Here is a 21,840-nt window from a genome sequence, read left to right as displayed (position 1 = left end):
ATTTTTGTGAGGTAGGCACCATTATTATGCACAGTTTACTGCTGAGGAAATCAGGTTTTTAGAGAACTAAGGCATATGCTATTACCATCTCTAGGTAATGTGGTTCTGTCTGAGTATTTAGTTAGATGAGCCTATGATGTTACTCTAACCTCTTCCTCACTTTGCTTTGTATATCTTCAAAAGTCCTTTCTAGTATGTAGGATTAGCACTGCATGAGAGCACAAGGCATTTGAGAATGAGTACAATGTGAGCTTCAGGAACTATTCAGTTTCTTCCTAGTTGCGAATTTCCCCAATTTCTGAAATGAGATAGAAGAAGATAACATTCTTTAGAATTTGCAGAAGATCTGGCATCTCTAGGTATTTTCCTATTAAAACAAGCAGAAGTAGCCAAATTAGTTTACACACATAAATATAGACATGTGAATATTTAAAATCTTTTGTTTTTCCTTGTATTAGCTGTATCTCTTTGTGTGGTATAAAGGCGTCTCTTCCAAATTCACACCTAGAACATGATTTTCTGTCTTCCTCTACCTCCTTCTTACATTGATATTCCGTAACAAAGGACTTTTTTTCCCAAGACAAGTTTCTATTTCTAGTATTGCTAATCATATTTTAAAAAATTTCAGTTTAACCTAACTTGATTACTTTTTACAAAATATTATCTGCTGTTATGTAGGTATGCTTGTTTCCTTTTTTAATTGAGACCTTTTTTCAATCACTGATGAAATTTCATACGTATTTTGGAAAGTTTGGAAACTACAGTAAAGAAGCAAGAAGGGCATTCATAATCTACGCAAAGGTAGCCTGGATAACTGATTTTTAAAGTCTTTTTTTTCTTTCTATCATGGACTATATGTACTTAGTTTAAAATATAATAGCATAAAAATTAAAAGTGGTTACATGCTCCACCTGCAAGACACCACTCCCCAGAGCTAAGAATGTCCAACACTTTAGCTGAATCTTCTAGCATTTACATGCACATTTCTAAATAAACTACATATACTGCTGTTTCTTAATTTAATTTTTGATATTATCTATTGATTTTTCTGCTGTGGTAGATGAATATTTGTATTCAGAGGCCATCCACTTTCAGTTAAGCTCACAAGCACTTCTGTAATGCCCATTCTTATCATGAGATTATGTCATATTTTTTGGTTTAATGAAACAATGTTAGGTATTTACATCATTATGGATATGTAAATATTGTTATAACTGAGGAAAAATACCAAAGTACTGCATTATAATTACATTTGCTTTCTCTTGAAACATTTTTTAAACTAGAATTATAAATTGCCTCTTTTGGTTGGTTTTTTTCTCTGTGTACCCATTACTTACACTCCACCCGCACTCTGACAAGCTATAAAATGGCTCTTACTTGCCTCGAAGCAATGATGTGTTTGCTAGCAGTGAGCACACTCGGCACACCCAGATCCTGTTTTCTAATACCATTTTCCAATAAAAGGAATCAGTGTTCCTTGGAGAAATGACTGACTCTTAGGCTGGGGCAGGGCAAGTGTGAGTTTAGCCAGGAGCATCTTGTAGGACCAGAAAGTAGTGAAGTACTCTGAAAGTGGGAGGATGGAGTTATGTCACAGAGACACAGGAGATTACCCAAAAGATAATCTAATGGCTAAAGCTGGAGCACTTTGAGTAGTATTGGATTATTACCTAAAGAAAAAATAAATATAAGTGAATCTATACACTGATATAAATAAATTATTAAATAAGTAAATAAATGGGGGAGAAGAGACACATCTTCTTTATAGAAATATTCAAATAATATATGTAGATGTTACCCCCTTCAGGAGATGAAATTTAACCCTGGTCTAGTCATGAGAAAAACACCTGAGAAGCCCAGAAACCAGGCTAACACTCCTCAAAACTGTTACACAAAAAACAAGGAAAGTCTGAGAAACTGTCAGAGACAAGAGGAGACTGGGGAAGACATTTCCATGCAGTGTGGTAGCTTGGATTGGATCGGGGAAGAGACAGAAGACATTAATGGAAAAACTGGTGGAATCTAATGAAAGTCTGGACTTTATTTTTCTGTAAAGAACTAATGTCAGTTTCTTAGTTTTGGCAAATATACCATGGTAATTCAAGGTGTTAACCATGGGGAAACTAAATGAGGAATATACAGGAAATCTGTGGACTGTCTTGGCAAACTTTTCTGTAAATCTAAAATTATTCCTACATGTAAAGTTAATTTTAAAAAAGAATGCTTCTCACTGAGGCCAAACATATTAGGTAATCTACCAGTTGCTTTTTTTCTTTCATTTGGAGACATTTTTCTGGTGCCCTTCATGTTCCTGGTCCAAAGGAGACTGCTTGCTGTCTCGGTCTCTTATACAGTCATCAACATGGCATGTCCTCCCTCCCATCGTCCTGGGAATTCCCTTTGCTCTTCATAAAATAGAACCATTATTTTCTGCTTCCATGTCCTTTTTCATATGTCTCCAACCACCATTTTTGGAGTAGCTGTTTTAAGTGTAGTACAAGAGAGGTCAAATTTTTGAGACTTTATTTAAAAATGTCTTTATTCTACCTTATAACTTGACTAATTATTTGGAGAAAATTTTAAAATAGAAAACTTTTGAGAAAACACCAACTTTATTCCTGTATCTTTGCTCGTAACTTTATCTGTTTCTCCTTTGTGCGCCTCCTCTTTGTTTTTCTCCTCGTTTCATCATCATTATCTCTGGAAGATTTTAGAATATCTTTATCTCTAGAGCTCAGAAACCTAATGTTGATGTGCTTTGGTGTTAGTCATTTTTCATTAGTTATGGTGATAAATAATACACGTCTTTCAGTTTAGAGAAAAGTAAACAAGTTTCTCCTCTATTTTATTTTTACCTTTTTTTTCCCTAGGACTTTTGTTGGTCAGCAGTTGAACTTCCCAGATAAATTGTCTAGTTGTTTTTCTTTAATTTTTTCTTTCATATTAGTTTTTGAGAGATGTCTTCAACTTCATCTTCCAAAATTTCAACTGAAGGTTTAACTATTGTATTTCTATATCCAAAAGGTCTCTCTTTTTTCTCTATTTGTCCCTTTTAAAAAATAGCATTCTGCTCTGTTTTCACAGAACAATACCTTCAAGGATATTAATTACATAAACACATTTTGAAGTTGACTCCTATTTCTTGTATTATACCTATTTCTCTGCATTAGTTTTCTTCCCTGTTTTGTTTTTTAATTTTCTAACATTTATGTTGAAGGCTTTCCTCAATTGTTTGATCTTTGACAATCTGTTCATATTTAGGATTGAAGCACTAAAAACTGGAGACTCTGGTGTTTGGGAAGAATTTTTTTGGCTGTTGGACTTCACTGTAGCGTGATCTGGCAGAATCATCCATTTGTTGGGGATGTCTAAATTTCACTATCAATATGTATTTTCTTTTGGGCTGAATTGTTTGTCCAAGAAACATCCTTTAGTTGTAGCCCTGGGGAGTATAATCTGGCTGCCAGAGTCCTGGACTGTGTAGGAGAAATCATAACTTTGTATTTGTAAGGAGTCTTCTGTTCTTCATCATTAAATTGTGTCGTAGTCTCAGCTGTTACTGAAGTATTCATCCTTGTGTCCAGAGCCTAAGTTTTTCAAATACTATACCAAAGTTGATAGGAGTAGTCTTGTGAATGGTTAGGGTTAGGAAGGAAATTGGGAGGTCTAACTGCTCCGTTAAACTGATTTTCAAATACTTCTTTTATTTTTAGTCTTACCATGATCCCCACATTTTGAAATATCTGGTGTTTCCAATTCCTAAGTCTTTCTGGGTTTCTAATGCATAAATTGGCTGCTTCCTGTGGACATTCTCTCTTGCATTTTCTCTCAGGTTTTAAATTTTTCCTGTTTTAATAATTACTAAACTCTCATCGACCTGGTTTTCATCTTTCCAAAACTTGTTGACATTTTTTGGGTATTGTATGTATACCTGTGTTCTGTAGTCCTTCTGGAGTTATTCCTTTCTTCTTCTTCCTTTTTTCCCCTGTCATTTTTTTTTTTTTTTTTTTGCGATTCGCGGGCCTCTCACTGTTGTGTCCTCTCCCGTTGCGGAGTACAGGCTCCGGACGCGCAGGCTCAGCGGCCATGGCTCACGGGCCCAGCCGCTCCGCACCATGTGGGTTCTTCCCGGACTGGGGCACGAACCCGCGTCCCCTGCATCGGCAAGCAGACTCTCAACCACTGTGCCACCAGGGAAGCCCTCCCCTGTCATTTTAATGGACTTACAGGAGCAGTTAATCTATAATTTTATCTGGAAAGCTACACAAATTCAGTTCCAATAGAACATGTGCTAATCACAAAGTGTTGACAAATATAATTAATTTGGGGCTTGTTCTGAATCATGAAAGAACAAAAAAACAGTATCAATCTATTTTATTAATGTAAACAAATATTTTACTGAAAATGCCAAGGTTTAATTTGTCCCCAATTTGAAAGGTAGAGTATTTATATCAAATTACTTGGTCTTTGGGAGAAGACTTGACTGTACTGAAAATGAATATGACTAGGCTGAATGTGTGATTTGTACTGACATTTCTGAGATGTCAGATTCTTGCATGTGAAATATAAAATGAGCCTCAGCAGGAGTGTGAGACTAACAAATTTGAGCCAACTAGTTTGTTTGCAAAAAAGTCTATGGATTAAAAAAAAAAAAATTCGGATAGCTCTAATGCCAACTGAATTAAGTTGTCATTGTCTTAAATCTGAAACTCTGAAGCATCCTATAATAAGGAATTTTGCATTAACCACTTGAGCTTGCCCAAATAGTCTTATGAAAATGCAAATTAAAATACACAGTGCTGGGCTTCCCTGGTGGCGCAGTGGTTGAGAGTCCACCGGCTAATGCAGGGGACATGGATTCGTGCCCCGGTCCGGGAAGATCCCACATGCTGCGGAGCGGCTGGGCCCATGAGCCATGGCCGCTGAGCCTGCGCGTCTGGAGCCTGTGCTCCGCAATGGGAGAGGCCACAACAGTGAGAGGCCCACGTATCGCAAAAAAACCCAAAAAAACAAAACAGTGCTTTTGGAGGCCTTGGTGAAATCAGATTATGGTGTAGTACTCAGAAATGACTATGTAGATTATACACTCAGTAAAAATGGGTAGAGTCCAGAGCACATGATGGCATTGGTAATTGCAGGCAGGCCCATCAAACTTCGCTTCCGTCTTTTAAAGCATTGTACACAAGTACTATTGGATGTAGAGGAATGAGACACCTTCTTTATATCTTTAAGAGGAGTCCTTTTCCCTTTATTTGGCCCTTCTCTTCCTATGTGAGGTGGGAACTTGCCATGGAGGCTTCCCTGTTTTCCAAGAGGCAAAGAGAATGCATGATCCCGGGCTGCTTCTTTAAGGCTCTTCACTGGGGCTTCTACTGTGATCAGAGAGAAAAGGCAAAGTGAGTGAAGAAGACTTCATTTATTTGTAATTTTTATAAAATGGTAAACAGGAGTTTCCCATTGTCAAAATGGCATTTGAGTTTATAATTTTTCTGGGTAAACCAACTTGTTTGTACGTGCTATTGCCTAATATTACACTCCGTTCTGCGAATTTGGCTTCTTGCAATGTAAGTCAGGTTGAAGAAAATTTATAATAAGTATTATCATCTAAAAATTAGGCTTTCATCATACATCCTAATTAGGATATTTTAATGAGAATCCAGTGTGTATCTTTTAGTGGAGTTAGTAGTGTTTTTCATATTATAAAAAAGTGTACAAATATTATTTTACTTTCTTTATGCCCAGTAGACCTCAGATAACACATGTCAACAAGGATCTCCAGATGACGTATTTAAAGCTAGGATAAATTCAGTGATTCCTCTGTGTCCAGATGTAACTTATATCACCATTAATAGGTTTTACCTGCATCAAAAGTAGACTATACATTTTTAAAACCTCTTTAACATCTATTTTGATCCTCACAAAAGTATTTTCTTCCATCTCACTTTAGGAGTACTGAGAATAATCACAAGAGTGTGTCTTTAACAAACTAAAAATAGAAAGGAAATGGATTTCAGGTAGGAAAAATATTTAACACGTATGCTACTTGGATATACATTTATTTTTTTATGCCTCAGTAAAATTTTCTCTGATTTTGTAGTTGTTTTTATAGCTAAATACATGAAGGATATCCGTCAATCTTTCTTTATTGATCCTATATTGATGCAGTTTATTCTGAATTTGGTGGTACTCTTTATGTCAATCTGAATTCATAGCAGTTTTTCATCAGCACATTATATTACAGCCTGGGCATCACAGTGACCTCACTGATAGTATCAAACCAGAATATTTAGATGGAAGGAGTAGTGAAGGAACTGCAGTCATTATCAGTGTCATTCAGTTTGGGGATAAATGTCCTTTATATGGTTCAAGGGAATCTCAGGCCAAAGCCTTTTTTGAAAGTGCTATTGTTTATTTTTCTCTGGGGCACAAAATCAATGTGCTATTTCTCCATTTCAGAACTGCTACATTAAAATGTCATGACATATGTATTTAAAATGTAAAATCTATAAAAAGGAAAAAAATCCACTTAATGTTGATGGTATTTTGCTTTTATCCTTTCTTCATGGTACAAAAAGTTGTCCTTTTTCTTTTATTCATGACGAAGTTAATATGTCATTTATTTACAGATGTGTTTGGAGAACACCCTGCTTTCTACTTGAGGGGATAGGGCAGAGGGTGATCCTTTAGCAGACAGTCTTGGTTCCAGGTTTGGAAAGTTGGATTTCTCTTCTTCTAATTCCTGTGAGAGCCTGCTTGATGTTATGCTTGATCATTTGCTTTTTAGCTATCCAGATGCTTGTGGCCCTCTGTATATAGGAATATAAAGAGTCTATATGATATATATTATGTAATATATATTCATATTCTCCATAAACATCTGTAAATAATAAATATGAATATATATATATATAAATTTGCAAGGGTGTGAAGCCTTGTAAAAAACAGGTATTTTTACCCAGATTATGATTCATATGAAAGTATCTTGAGAGAAGGGTAGAAGTTCATTTTCATCTTTACTTTATAGGTTCTACAATATCTAGAATGTAATAATTTTCTTAATTTGAAAACAACCATTCAGAATAATTGGGAGAAACCATCAGTTACTAATGAATATTAACCTGTCTTTAAAATGATCAGACTTAGGAATGTTGATATTGTTAAATGAAAGATTCAAATAGATACAGCCAGACTGAAATTAATATTAATATCTGTTTCTTTTTCAACTAGTGCCAGTCAGGTGAAATGAGGTAATTTGAATAATATTTGTCCTTGCGCATAAGTGTGCCACCCTGATGGTTCACAGGCAATCTGTAGCTTCAGTGTCTTTTATATCTTCTCTATATTTCTTTTGGTTTGGGGAGGCAGAGTCTTAGTCTAATTTCCTTGGATTTAGTTCTTTCATCTAAGTGCACATGATGAATTACTGGAATGACATCATACAATGAAATTTAAATTATTAAATCTGGGCTGGAGCAGGTCTGATGTTTGGAAGTAGCTTTTGGTTAACAAAACTTTCCAGGGTTCTGGGTCTGAAAATATATGTCTGTAGGTTTCACTAGAAGGTCTTTAACTTGAAACTTTGATTTTTAAGCTAAGCTGTTCTTATGACATCATCTTCTAGAGGTCCAGGGCTATATTTACAAATATAATATACAAATTGAGGGTTCAGAACTATACTTTGTTGCCAACAATACTTTAAGAAATTTACAGAGTCCAAGGAGAAATTGGATACAGAGTGAACCTGAAATTAACCTTGGCAATAGTGTCAGCTGTCACAGTTTTGTTCATTAGATCCATCAGCTGACCAACAATAGTTGTCCATAGAGAGGTCATCTGGACTTTCTCTTGTCCTAGCTCAGGGAGGTCAGTCCTAGCTCAGTGACTCAGAAGGACTTAATATGCAATGGTAATAACCACCCATTTGCATATTTGTTCAGCACCGTAGAGATGTGTGTAAAATGTCCCATTTTGTTTTCAGACCAAGTCCCTTATAATTGTTAAATACTCAGTCAATATCTCTAGTATAGTGAAGAGTGGCTAGACTTGAAGAGTTTGTGATTAGGGTATTGAGGCAAATAATCAAGTCAAATGAAGTCAGTGGCAGACTGCTAGGGGCAGGGAAAAGGGGGGAAGAAATGAGTTTTAAGGTGAACTCAGCATGGAAAGCTCAAAACCTATCCCAAGATAGGTTAAAAATACAGAGAAGATTTTAAAATATCTATGGGTGAGTGTGGGTTTCTCTAAGTGATGAAATACAAAATGGAATTGTATAGGAAATGGAAAAGAGGGGAGATTGAAAGGAATACATATAAGCTAGCTGTCAAGAAATGCAGGCACACAGTAAGAGACTCAAGAAAGCAAAATGAAAGGACTCAAAGGAAATAAGAAAAGTTTCTATAAATACATCCAAGAGGAAGAACAAAATAGAGAGAAAAACACTGTAAAGTAAAAATGTTGAGCAGGCGAAGACTCAAGAAATGACCATAAGCCTATCACATCTTTTGTTCTCCTCAGCTGTCAGTGAAATCTGGATTAAAAAATAACAAAAAAGGAAATGGAGTTTTAAATTTTTTTGAATGTGTATGAAAATGGAGGAAGCTATTAATGACAGTAATAGACAAAGCTATCATTGAGGAAAAATAGCAATTGTAAAGTAAAATTTTATGATGTACTCCTGCAGGTTAAAACTAAATGCTTCTGAACATTTTGAAAAAATTGCATAGAGTTTTATAATCCCTAAAAGCTTCCAGTAAAAAAAAAAATTTAAGAAGAAGAGAAAGTTAATATTGTACAATTGTATCTAAATTCCCTCTCTAGGAACAGTCAGAATGAAATCAGGGAATATGTGCATTATCAATTAAAATTTTCTTCCCAGAATTTATGATGCACTTGGAAGCATCAATTAAGTATGTTTTGCATCACAGATGTCTTATTTCATCTTAAGGCTTGTTAGGAATTTTTAGGATTCAGGTTTTGTTGAGGATAAGGATGTCAAAATTTATTTTGTAGCCTTTGTGTGTGTTTGTGTGTTTGTGTGTGAATGTAGGGGTAATGTTTGTAAATTCAGATACTGTGGTTGAGGAATATATAGACACCATGAGATGTACTGCAATTCAAAATACAAAGAAAACATCTCTAGCATTATGATTTAACATTAAGTTTGAGCTTAACGAATTTTCCTTTTTTGTATTGTGTTATTTCTGAGTGTGTTCAATTACTTTCATGGTTCACACAGGGAAGAGTTCCCCATGTGTGGGGCCTCTACAACCACTTGAATATGTCTCACTCCATCCCTGAGTAAGTCCTTTGACTCACTATCCTTCCATTATGTCTACCCTAGATTTTATTCTTTCCTTTTAAGGTCAGCTTTCTCTTCCTGTGGTTATATAGTTAAATCATTAGAATATAGGACAAACATTTCTACAGGCCTTAAAATATCTGCTTGTGTGTTATATGCTGTCGGTTTCTTAGCACTAGAGGGACTAATTGATAATGCTATATTAATAAACTGAATGTGTAGGCTTTTCTGCTATCTGGAGATGCCTGTTCCATTACTAGCAACAGAAAAAGAGATGAGGCGAACACAGATGGGGTTAATAATTATATTAGAAATAAATCGAGTTGCAACACAGGTAGCTTCAAACCAGATAATTTAGAAATAGTTTGGATAATTACTAATTGGGTCTACTGACAGCAGAATTTGAATTATTCATGAAAATCTGAAAGCAGAGGATAATTCATTCCTGAATACCTCTAAAACTAATTGGAAAGTCATTTATTATATTTTTCACTGGATGCTGTGCTGGTATTTATTTCATGCTTTATTTTTGACAATTTTATTTTAGAAATATCTTCAAGTGACAAACAAAAAGGTTATTAAGAATGATCTTACCACCTCAAAAATTAGCTTAAAATTCTAAATAAAAATCTACTTTTAGTTGATTAAGATGAATTTTATAACCTTTCTGAATTTCCTTTTCAAAATATTAGGGAGATTCCTTTGGCAAGCACTTATTACTCTAATTTATTTTGTAACATTGATTTTTACTGTTTAAAATATTGCTATTAGTTTATTTGATGTTTACTATTTACAGTGCTTCTTAGATTCATTTTCATTTTTTTGCAGGGTGAGGGATATTCAATATTAGCTTTCAGAATGATGCCTTATATCCTAAGGTTGTATATTTTTATTTAAATTTTAACCATAATTTTCTTGAGTAAATCTTCAGGAATAGAAAGAAGCAATCTTAGTGATTCTGAGTTTTCAGGTGATAGAGCCATTCAAACATATATTGAATATGTTTAGTATTTTATTTACGTATATTTAATCATTCAACCATTAATTTTATTTCTTTGGAGAAGCCAGTATGTGGTATTACAACTTTGCAAAGCAATGGAAACACATAGTATCTCCTTTCACAACTCAGAATCTAGTGGGGCTATGTTGTAAAGATGGTAGCTAGGAGCTGTTCATGCAAAATGTGTGTTCTTCCTCCATAGTATGAAAGAGTCCTGGGTGGACTAGATTTTGCCTATGAAACATGAACACAAGTGATGATTATCAGTTTCTGGTTGGAATGTGTAAGAAGTGTAGTTCCATTTTCCTCATCTGCTTACTGATCCTTGAGGATGGCAGGGCAGGGCCACAAAAGAAAGGAGCCTAGATCCCTGGGTCACCACATGGAAGAAAGCCACCAACTACGAGAAAAACTATACTTGGACTGAGAACCTTCCTGCCATGGCAGCCACCCCACTGAGGACCATGATGAGAGCACCGCCACAGAAAAAGCACTCCATCAACCTCCACTTGTTACAAAAAATGGCTAGACACAAAAACCCTCCGGGTTTAACATTAAACAACCATTTCTCTTTTGAAATACTCACAAACTTTCCCCTCCAGCCAACCAACCAAATGGTGCCAAATGTATCTGGAGACCAATTAGAGATTCTCACCCATTTCCAAAGATACGACTTTAATAGGATGCTTTCCAATAAGAAATTCTGTCAGTATTCTTTATACTCTTTAAAACTTACTTTCCTTTCTGACAACTTTGATCCTCTGAAGAAATGAAAGTAACAGCAGATGGGTTCTCTTGTCAAGTTTATGAATAAACAGCCATTGTTAATTTTGTCCTAGACTCTGTTTTGCCTTTGACAGAACTTTTATGAGTGAGAAATAAACTTTTTTGTGTTAAAACTGTGGGCTGGTTGGTCTCAGCAACTAGCATTACCTTACTGATATCAAATGACAGGGAAGCAAGTCATAATTTTAATATTGTGCTAATATGAGTACAAAGGACCTATGACAGGAAGGGAAGGAAGCTGTGGAAACACACTGGAATGCCACTAAGATAGTTTTGCATGTTGGGGCCAAGTCACAGTCAGAAAAGGAAATTTGCAGGAAGCAGGATTTCATTCAGGGTGTGAATGACAAGTAAGAGTTGGCCAGGCCAAGAGGAAATGATGGGTGAAAACAGAGAGAGACTATAGTCGAAGGAAGCATAGAGAGTACCATACAAGATAAACCCAAGGAGAAACATGCTGAGACACATATTAATCAAATTATCAAAAATTAAATACCAAGAAAAAATATTACAAGCAGCAAGAGAAAAACAACAAATAACATACAAGGGAAAACTCATAAGGTTAACAGCTGATCTTTCAGCAGAAACTATGCAAGCCAGAAGGGAGTGGCAGGACATATTTAAAGTGATGAAGGGGAATAACCTACAACCAAGATTACTCTACCCAACAAGGATCTAATTCAGATTCGACAGAGAAATGAAAACCTTTACAGATAAGCAAAAGTTAAGAGAATTCAGCACCACCAAATCAGCTTTACAACAAATGCTAAAGGAACTTCTCTAGGCAGGAAGTACAAGAGAAGGAAAAGACGTACAAAAACAAACCCAAAAGAATTAATAAAATGGTAAGAGGAACATACATATCGTTAATTACCTTAAATGTAAATAGATTAAATGCTCCAACGAACAGACATAGACTAGCTGAAAGGATACAACAACAAGACCCATACATATACTGTCTACAAGAGACCCACTTCAGACCTAGGGACACATACAGCTTGAAAGTGAGGGGATGGAAAAAGATATTCCATGCAAATGGAAATCAAAGGAAAGCTGGAGTAGCAATTCTCATATCAGAAAAAATAGACTTTAAAGACTGTTAAAAGAGACAAAGAAGGACACTACATAATGATCAAGGGATCAATCCAAGAAGAAGATATAACAATTGTAAATATGTATGCACCCAACATAGGAGCACCTCAATACATAAGGCAAATGCTAACAGCCATAAAAGGGGAAATTGGCAGTAACAAAATAATAGTAGGGGACTTTAACACCCCACTTTCAACAATGGACAGATTATCCAAAATGAAAATAAATAAGGAAACACAAGCTTTAAATGACACATTAGACAAGATGGAGTTAATAGATATTTATAGGACATTCCATCCAAAAACAGCAGATTACACTTTCTTCTCAAGTGCTCATGGAACATTCTTCAGGATAGATCATATCTTGGGTCACAAATCAAGCCTTGGTAAATTTAAGAAAATTGAAATTGTATCAAGTGACTTTTCTGACCACAACACTATGAGACTAGATATCAATTACAGGAAAAAACTGTAGAAAATAAAAAAACATGGAGGCTAAACAATATGCTACTAAATAACCAAGACATCACTGAAAAAATCAAAGAGGAAATCAAAAAATACCTAGAAACAAATGACAATGAAAACACGATGACCCAAAACCTATGGGATGCAGCAAAAGCAGTTCTAAGAGGGAAGTTTATAGCAATACAGTCCCACCTAAAGAAATAAGAAACATCTCAAATAAACAACCTAAGCTTACACCTAAAGCAATTAGAGAAAGAAGAACAAAAAGAAACCCAAAGTTAGCAGATAGAAAGAAATCATAAAGATCAGATCAGAAATAAATGAAAAAGAAATGAGGGAAACAATAGCAAAGTTCAAAAATCAAAAGCTTGTTCTTTGAGAAGATAAACAAAATTGATAAGCCATTAGCCAGACTCATCAAGAAAAAAAGGGAGAAGACTCAAATCAATAGAATTAGAAATGAAAAAGGAGTATTAACAACTGACATTGCAGAAATACTCAGGATCATGAGAGATTACTACAAGCAACTATATGCCAATAAAATGGACAACCTAGAGGAAATGGACAAATTCCTAGAAAAGCACAACCTTCTGAGACTGAACCAGGAAGAAGTAGAAAATATAAACAGACCAATCACAAGCACTGAAATTGAAAATGTGATTAAAAAATCTTTCAACAAACAAAAGCCCAGGACCAGATGGCTTCACAGGTGAATTCAATCAAACATTGAGAGAAGAGCTAACACCTATCCTTCTCAAACTCTACCAAAATATAGCAGAGGGAGGAACACTCCCAGACTCATTCAACAAGGCCAACATCACCCTGATATCAAACCCAGAAAAGATATCACAAAAAAAGAAAACTACAGCCCAATATCTCTGAGGAAAATAGATGCCAAAATCCTCAACAAAATACTAGCAAACAGAATCCAACAGCACATTAAAAGGATTATAGAACATAATCAAGTGTGGTTTTTCCCAGGAGTGCAAGCATTCTTCAATATATGCAAATCAGTGTGACACACTATATTAACAAATTGAAGGATAAAAAACAAATGATCATCTCAATAGATGCAGAAAAAGCTTTCGACAAAATTCAACACCCATTTATGATAAAAACTCTCCAGAAAGTAGGCATAGAGGGAACTTAACTCAACCCAATAAAGACCATATATGACAAACCCACAGCCAACATTTTTCTCGATGGTGGAAAACTGAAACCATTTCCTCTAAAATGAGGAACAAGACAAGGTTGCACCCTCTCTCCACTATTATTCAACATAGTTTTGGAAGTTTTAGCTACAGCAATCAGAGAAGAGAAATAAATAAAAGGTATCCAAATTGGAAAAGAAGAAGTAAAGCTGTCACTGTTTGCATATGACATGATACTGTACGTAGAGAATCCTAAAGATGCTACCAGAAAACTACTAGGGCTAATCAATATATTTGGTAGAGTAGCAGGACACAAAATTAATGCACAGAAATCTCTTGCATTCCTATACACTAATGATGAATAATCTCAAAGGGAATTTAAGGAAAGACTCCCATTTATCATTGCAACAAAAAGAATAGAATACCTAAGAATAAACTTACCTAAGGGGACAAAAGAGCTGTATGCAGAAATCTGTAAGACACTGATGAAAAAAATTAAAGATGATACAAACAGATGGAGAGATATACTATGTTCTTGGATTGGAAGAATCAACATTGTGAAAATGACTATACTACCCAAAGCAATTTACAGATTCAATGCAATCCCTATCAAACTACCAATGGCATCTTTCACAGAGCTAGAACAAAAAATTTCACAATATGTATGGAAACACAAATGACCCCGAATAGCCAAAGCAATCTTGAGAAAGGAAAATGGAGCTGGACGAATCAGGCTCCCTGACTTCAGACTGTACTACAAAGCTACGGTAATCAAGGCAGTACGGTACTGGCACAAAAACAGAAATATAGATCAAGGAATAGGATAGGAAGCCCAGAGATAAACCAACACATGTATTGTCACCTTAATTTTGATAAAGGAGACAAGCGTATAAAATGGAGGAAAGACAGCCTCTTCAATAAATGGTGCTAGGAAAGTTGGACAGCTACATGTAAAACAGTGAAATTAGAGCACTTCCTAACACCAAACACAAAAATAAGCTCAAAATGGATTAAAGACCTAAATGTAAGGCCAGACAGTATAAAGCTCTTAGAGGAAAACATAGGCAGAACACTCTATGACATAAATCACAGCAAGATCCTTTTGACCCACCTCCCAGAGGAATGGAAATAAAAACAAAAATAAATAAATGGGACCTAATGAAAATTATAAGCTTTTGCACAGCAAAGGAAACCATAAACAATATGAAAAGACAATCCTCAGAATGGGAGAAAATATTTGCAAATGAAGTAACTGACAAAGGATTAATCTCCAAAATATACAAGCAGCTCATGCAGGTCAATATCAAAAAACAAACAACCCAATCCAAAAATGGGCAGAAGACCTAGATAGACATTTCTCCAAAGAAGATATACCGATTGCCAACAACCACAAGAAAAGGTGTTCATCATCACTAATCGTTAGAGAAATGCAAATCAAAACCACAATGAGGTATCACCTCACACCGGTCAGAATGGCCATCATCAAAAAATCTAGAAACAGGGCTTCCCTGGTGGCGCAGTGGTTGAGATTCCGCCTGCCGATGCACGGGACACGCGTTTGTGCCCCTCTCCGGGAGGATCCCACAGGCCGTGGAGCTGCTGGGCCCGTGAGCCATGGCCACTGAGCCTGCACGTCCGGAGCCTGTGCTCTACAACGGGAGATGCCACAACAGTGAGAGGCCCGCGTACCGCAAAAAAAAAAAAAAAAAAAAAAAAAATTTAGAAACAATAAGTGCCGGAGAGGGTGTGGAGGAATGGGAACCCTCTTGCACTGTTGGTGGAAGTGTAAATTGATACAGCCATTATGGAGAACAGTATGGAGTTTCCGTAAAAAACTAAAAGTAGAACTATCATATGAACCAGCAATCCCACTACTGGGCATATACCCTGAGAAAACCATAATTCAAAAAGAGTCATGTACCACGGTGTTCATTTCAGCACTATTTACAATAGCCGGGACATGGCAGCAACCTAAGTGTCCATTGACAGATGAATGGATAAAGAAGTGTGGCACATATATACAATGGAATATTACTCATCCATAAAAAGAAACGAAATAGAGTTATTTATAGTGAGCTGGATGGACCTAGAGTCTGTCATACAGAGTGAAGTAAGTCAGAAAGAGAAAAATAAATACCATATGCTAACACATATATATGGAATCTAAAAAAAAAACAAGTTTCTGATGAACCTAGGGGCAGGACAGGAATAAAGACACAGATGTAGAGAATGGACTTGAGGACACAGGGAGGGGGAAAGGTAAGCTGGGACGAAATGAGAGAGTAGCATTGACATATATACACTACCAAATGTAAAATAGATAGCTAGTGGGAAGCAGCTACATAGCAGAGGGAGATCAGCTCAGTGCTTTGTGACCACCTAGAGGGGTGGAATTAGGAGGGTGGGAGGGAGATGCAAGAGGAAGGGGATATGGGGATATACATATGCATATAGCTGATTTACTTTGTTATACAGCAGAACTAACACAACACTGTAAAGCAATTACACTCCAATAAAGATGTTAAAAAAAAATGTGATTAGAATGGGCCCACCTGGATATTCTCCCCATCTCAAGGTCCTAACTTGAAGCATATCTGCAAAGTTCCTTTTGCCACGTCAGGAAACATATTCACAGATCCTGAGGACCAGTTGTGAATATGTTTGCGAGTGATTTTTCTGCCTGCCACACCATGAGATCGGAAAGTTTATCCAAGAGACAGAGATTGATCATTCATTTATTCAACAAATATTTATCGAGCATTTACTATATGACAGCACTCATATAGGAACTTGGGATAAATCATTGAACAAAACAGACGCATATCCCTGATTTTGTTCAGTATTCCTTGTAGTGCTGTGTGTTGAAGACAAGATCAAATCTTACTTCAAGACAATCCTGGGCTTTCCAGTTTTGTGTTGATAAATTATTAATTTTGTTTAAATGAGTTTGTACTGTGTACTTTGAGTTTGTACTTTGTACTGTGTTTTATCGTTTGGACCTAAAATGACCCTGCCTAACACAGGCAGTAATAGACAAAAAATATCTGTGTTGCATGACATGGTACTCTTCCTTCTTTACTAATTGTGCCTAGCTGAAATTTAAGAATATCCATCAATTTCCAAATTCAGAAAGGTACCGAATTATTTATCCTTTGTTCCTTCAAAAAATTTTTGCTGAATAACTACTGGAGCTGGGATGAAATTGGTGCACAGTTGACTGACTTCTCTGCAGAGCTTACAGTGTGTCAGATGACAGATATTAAACTAATGAATACCAAAATATATTTATGTGTATATAACATTTCAAATAATGATGTTGCCATGAGAAAGTGTCACGAATGAAAAGAATAGTACGTCATAGAATGCCAGCGGCGAGATTAGCATAGGCATGCTGATCAAGTAAGAATAGGTTAAGGAACACTTAAGCCTGGTTTAGTGAACTTGACAGATGATTTTCATTTGCAAATGAAATGTCAACTTCAACTCTGTCTTGGACAAGATTTGAGGATCTCCAAATCAGCATCAACAATAAAGTCAGATTTAGTCCCTATCATTCTATGGGGTTCATCTTTCAAAACCTAAAACACATTAAGACGTCAGCTCTCATATTAAAGATAGATTTGTATGCTTCACAAAATGTGAGTCAAAAGCAGTTCTTTTTTTATGTCTAGTTGCTTTATCCTTTTACTTACTTTCAGAGTTCTATAATCAAATATTTCTATCCCAGACGTAGACACATAACTTGTAAAACAATGTCAATAAAAATTAAAGAGGATCAAAACAAAAATACCTGTAGATAGCACTTTTAATAACTGAATGAAGTTGAATAACTTCATACATAATCAAGATAAAGTGGTAGAACTAACACTGGATTAAGAAATTAGGAAACCCAAATTCTAATCTCTTCTCTGCCCATGATTCATCTCACTTACTTGGGTTTTAGCATGTCATTTACAGAGTTGACTTTCTTTCTAAGTTTTCTTGCAGCCTAAATATTCTTTATAACACATATCATTTAATTCACAATAATACTCAAGCATATTAAGAGAGGAGTTCTCTTAATGTTGAGTGAATATTTGCTGTTTTGGCAAAGGACAGTGGTAACATTACAGTACAACTGAGTCAAAGTTATTTAATAGTAAACACTGTGCTGGCTGGTTTCTTTCATTATCATGTGGATTGAGCCAAAGAGGATCCTGGTAGCCCTGGAATATCAAGAAATTTACCTTCTAGGGCCTTTAAAACAAAGAGCCTTCCTTATCTCAAGTGCCTTGAACTTGGCCACAATGGAGGGTTTATAAGGTCACTCAGAAGTTCTGAAGCCAAAATGGAAATCTGAAATTCTCTTAGGCATTTGTTCTCTATCATTCAAATAGCACTTTCCTTGGGCTGTTGAACATTATCGCTTTGGTTATTTGTGTTGTTACTTGACAGCTCTCTTTGAGTTCAAAAATATCTGCATCATTTATATATATATATATATATATATATATATATATATATATATATATATATATATATAGACACACACATATATGTATACACACACACACACACACACACACATATATATATATCTTAAAAGATTCAAACCTTACTGAAAGATGTATTTAAATTTCTAAAGTACACATATAATCTTACTGTGTCACATGGTTTCTTTTCCTGCCAAAGTGACAGAATAATAATGGAGGCATAACAATGATGACATAGAGGAGCAAGTATCCAGGTATCTACTCTTAGTTATCCTTGTTGTAAATATTTTAAGTAACATTTTCCAGTTTCAAAGAGAGACAAACAGGTCCCTGTCCCCTGACTCCTCCATGGGGATAGTTGTTAGGAGTTCTACAGACTTTTTTTTGAGAAATATGCATCAAGATTTTTTTTTTTTTATCTTGTCAAGGCCACTCATCACAGCCAGTATAACATGATAGCTCTGTATTTGATGAAAAGTGATACTCAGTGGTGGGCAAAACAAAAGAGCCTTTGGTTTCATTATGGTTATTTATCCAAATTAAACATTACATTCCCCTCGTAAAAAGCCTCTAAATTCTTGTGCATGGCTGGTAAATGTTACCCAGTACTCTCTGTGCTATTCTTTTAAATATGGGGTGTATTTCTTTTGCAGGGCACTAGTAGTATCTACTCTTACACACTGGGTCTACCCCTTACTCTGCAGCTGTGGCATTCAGGAAGAGGGTGACTGAGGTGGAAGTGATAAACAGGGCCATAACAGCTCACATGTGCTCGTCATGCAGACAGGAAGCTCATTCAGCTTTTCTGCTGTTGGAGTCCCACACCATCTGTGCAGGCTTATTCCTTGTATAGTGCAAATGGTTCCTGTTCTGTGACCTCCCCTTGGTAATCACACACTTTTAGAGGACTGGCTCAGAGCAAAGGTTGTGTGCTTATCCTCTTTGTGAATACAAATCATGCAGGTAGACACCTACTGTCTTTAAACATAAACCTCTTCTGTTACATAAATAACAGGTTATCTTGAAGGTTCAGGATATATCTCTGACTTGTTGTTTTATTTGTCAGTGGCCTAAGTTTAGAGTTAACTCTATGAGGTTCAAAGGTGCTGAGGTTATCCCGTGGTCACATCATGACTTGCTGTTAAAGTTGGCAGCAAGGGACCAAGGGTTAAAAACTTGGGCCTTCATATCAGCAAAAAAAGGGAATTTTAACTCTGCCATTTACTAACTGGGTGATTTTAAGTGAGTTTCTTAATGTCTCAGTGCCTTAGTTTCTTTACCTTTAAACTACAAATACCTCCATAGTGGCGTCATGAGGATTAAAACAAGATAGTGTGAAATGCTTAACATAGTGCCTGATACCCAGTGAGTAGTTAATAAATAATAGTTGCTATTATGATTGCTGTTGTTCTTAGCTGGACATTTTCAGTTTCTAAGTATAAAAATTATTTAAACCAGTATAAAGCCCTCCTCATTTTTCTGTTTGTAAGTCCAAGGAATTTCACCCAAATTTAGAACATCTTTCCTACACCTTTAAAACTCATCTCATTTACTTTCTATATTTGAGAAGTACCTGTACGTCTCCAGATTCTATACATTGTTTTCCATTTTTCTTTAGGGTGCTAGTTAAATAGGTATCATTAAGGAGTTTCCCAGAAGAATAGGTGAAAATTGAGAGGCTAAAGTTGTTCATCCCACATTATTTCATGTGAAATTTGAAACTGATAGAACATTTTGGGACACAAAATCTTATAATCAATTAGTAACATGTTTTGAATAATGTCTCTTCATTTTACTCCCTTGCTTCCATCTTCCCTGAACACATTTAATACCAGATGGCTTTAGGATGTTTTTAGGCTGTCAAACAGTCTGGACCACATTCTGTTTCTGGAGGGCTGTTACCCACATGTACGTGGTTCATGAAACAGAAGAGTAGAGTAATACATTGTGGTAAAACAATTTTATATGCAAGGGAAAAAACATGTCTTAATTTATTTGCATTCATTAAATTAACATTCTTCTAAGTTGACACATTTCAGTTGAAGGACTGGGCTGTGGATCTTGTCAATGTGTTTCTTCCTGTGCACACTCAGATTCTTCTACACGTGCTTCCATTTTGGTGAAATATGGGAAGAAAGAATTAGCAGTATTGGCATTCAGTGCAAGCATTTCATATAGACTAAGGCATATTTTTATAGGCAGAAAGCTTAAATATATTGTATATATCAAACTGACTGTTCTCACTATCTTAAGGGGAAAAAAAAGCAGTTATTTTAAAAGCCACAGTTCCATGTAAAATATTGCTTCAAGAAGTTGTTTGGCTTTGAAGTGGTGTCTAAAGCTTTGCATCTTTACAAGGTCATATTTTTCAGAATGAATTTTAAAATATATCTAATATATGTATGTACACATGTCAAGGCAGAGGGATGCTTTGTATATGAATTTAATTAAGCAATAGGCCACTTTGGGACTTGTTTTATAGGGCCATTTGTTTCATGCGAGTTCAACTGCCCAAGCTACTGTGCAATAATGGTCTCATAAAATTATTCTCTGGAGGGTCTTATTTCTACTATAATGTGCTTTTACTTAAAATTTAGTTTAATAGCAACATTTTTTCTTATATATCAACTGTATACAAGTAAAAGCTATCAGAAAATTTAATGGTTAAAGAGCTCTTGGCTTTCTATATTTACTATTGGGAATTGTTTATTCAAAGAAGAAAAAATGAGGAAAGAAGAGAAAAATGTACATATTACATTAGTAATCATTATATTCGCTATTTGTATCTAATTATCTCTTGAAATACTCTCACTTAAATCCCTTGGGGGTATTTTTGCCCTCAGCATACCCAGTGCATACATATGCTTGATCCCAGTTTAACCTTCTTAGAAACAATTAACCATTTAAAGTGGTATTTCCTAGTATGTGCCAGAAGATAGGCTCTTTTTTAGGACCACAGTAATCAATTGAGACCTAATTCCAGTTTTTAGTAAGCTTCCAGTTTAGTAAGAAAACAGATTTGTCAATAAAGGTTTATAAAGTCTGTAAAATTTACAGCAGTATGTCCTGGGCATATTTTCAAGCCATGAATTTTGGTATACACGAAATGTATCTCTCTTCATTTTTCTACAACTGAACTTCATTTCTATTTTGAGCAAGACTCCCTGGGATCCAGGCCAGAGTGGCTCTTGCCCAAAACCCTGTACTTTAGAAGACCTTAAATATCTTAAATACGTGTACCCACCAATTTTAAAGAACATACAGGTTTTTCTAACACGTGGAATCTAACACTCACTGCTTACATATCTATAATACCAAACACCTGCTCTCCTGACTAATATCACTCCCATCACAGGGTAATATTTTTCTCCATCTCTTGCAAAGGCAACTTTGTCCAAATGCTGTGAAAGTTGTGGGCTGTGCCACTGATGGCGCTGGAGATAGGCATTGCTTCTGAGTAAAGGGAGGGTCAGAGTAGGAAGAGGGCTTAGATAAGAGAAAAGATAGATTAATTAATCTGTCAAATACCACTTCTCAAATAGCATAAACCCGGTAGATTTTTGAAAAATATAGCATC

This window comes from Tursiops truncatus, chromosome 5, assembly GCF_011762595.2.
Source record: "Tursiops truncatus isolate mTurTru1 chromosome 5, mTurTru1.mat.Y, whole genome shotgun sequence".
Classification (NCBI taxonomy): Eukaryota; Metazoa; Chordata; class Mammalia; order Artiodactyla; family Delphinidae; genus Tursiops; species Tursiops truncatus.
This window is presented reverse-complemented; position numbering follows the sequence as displayed.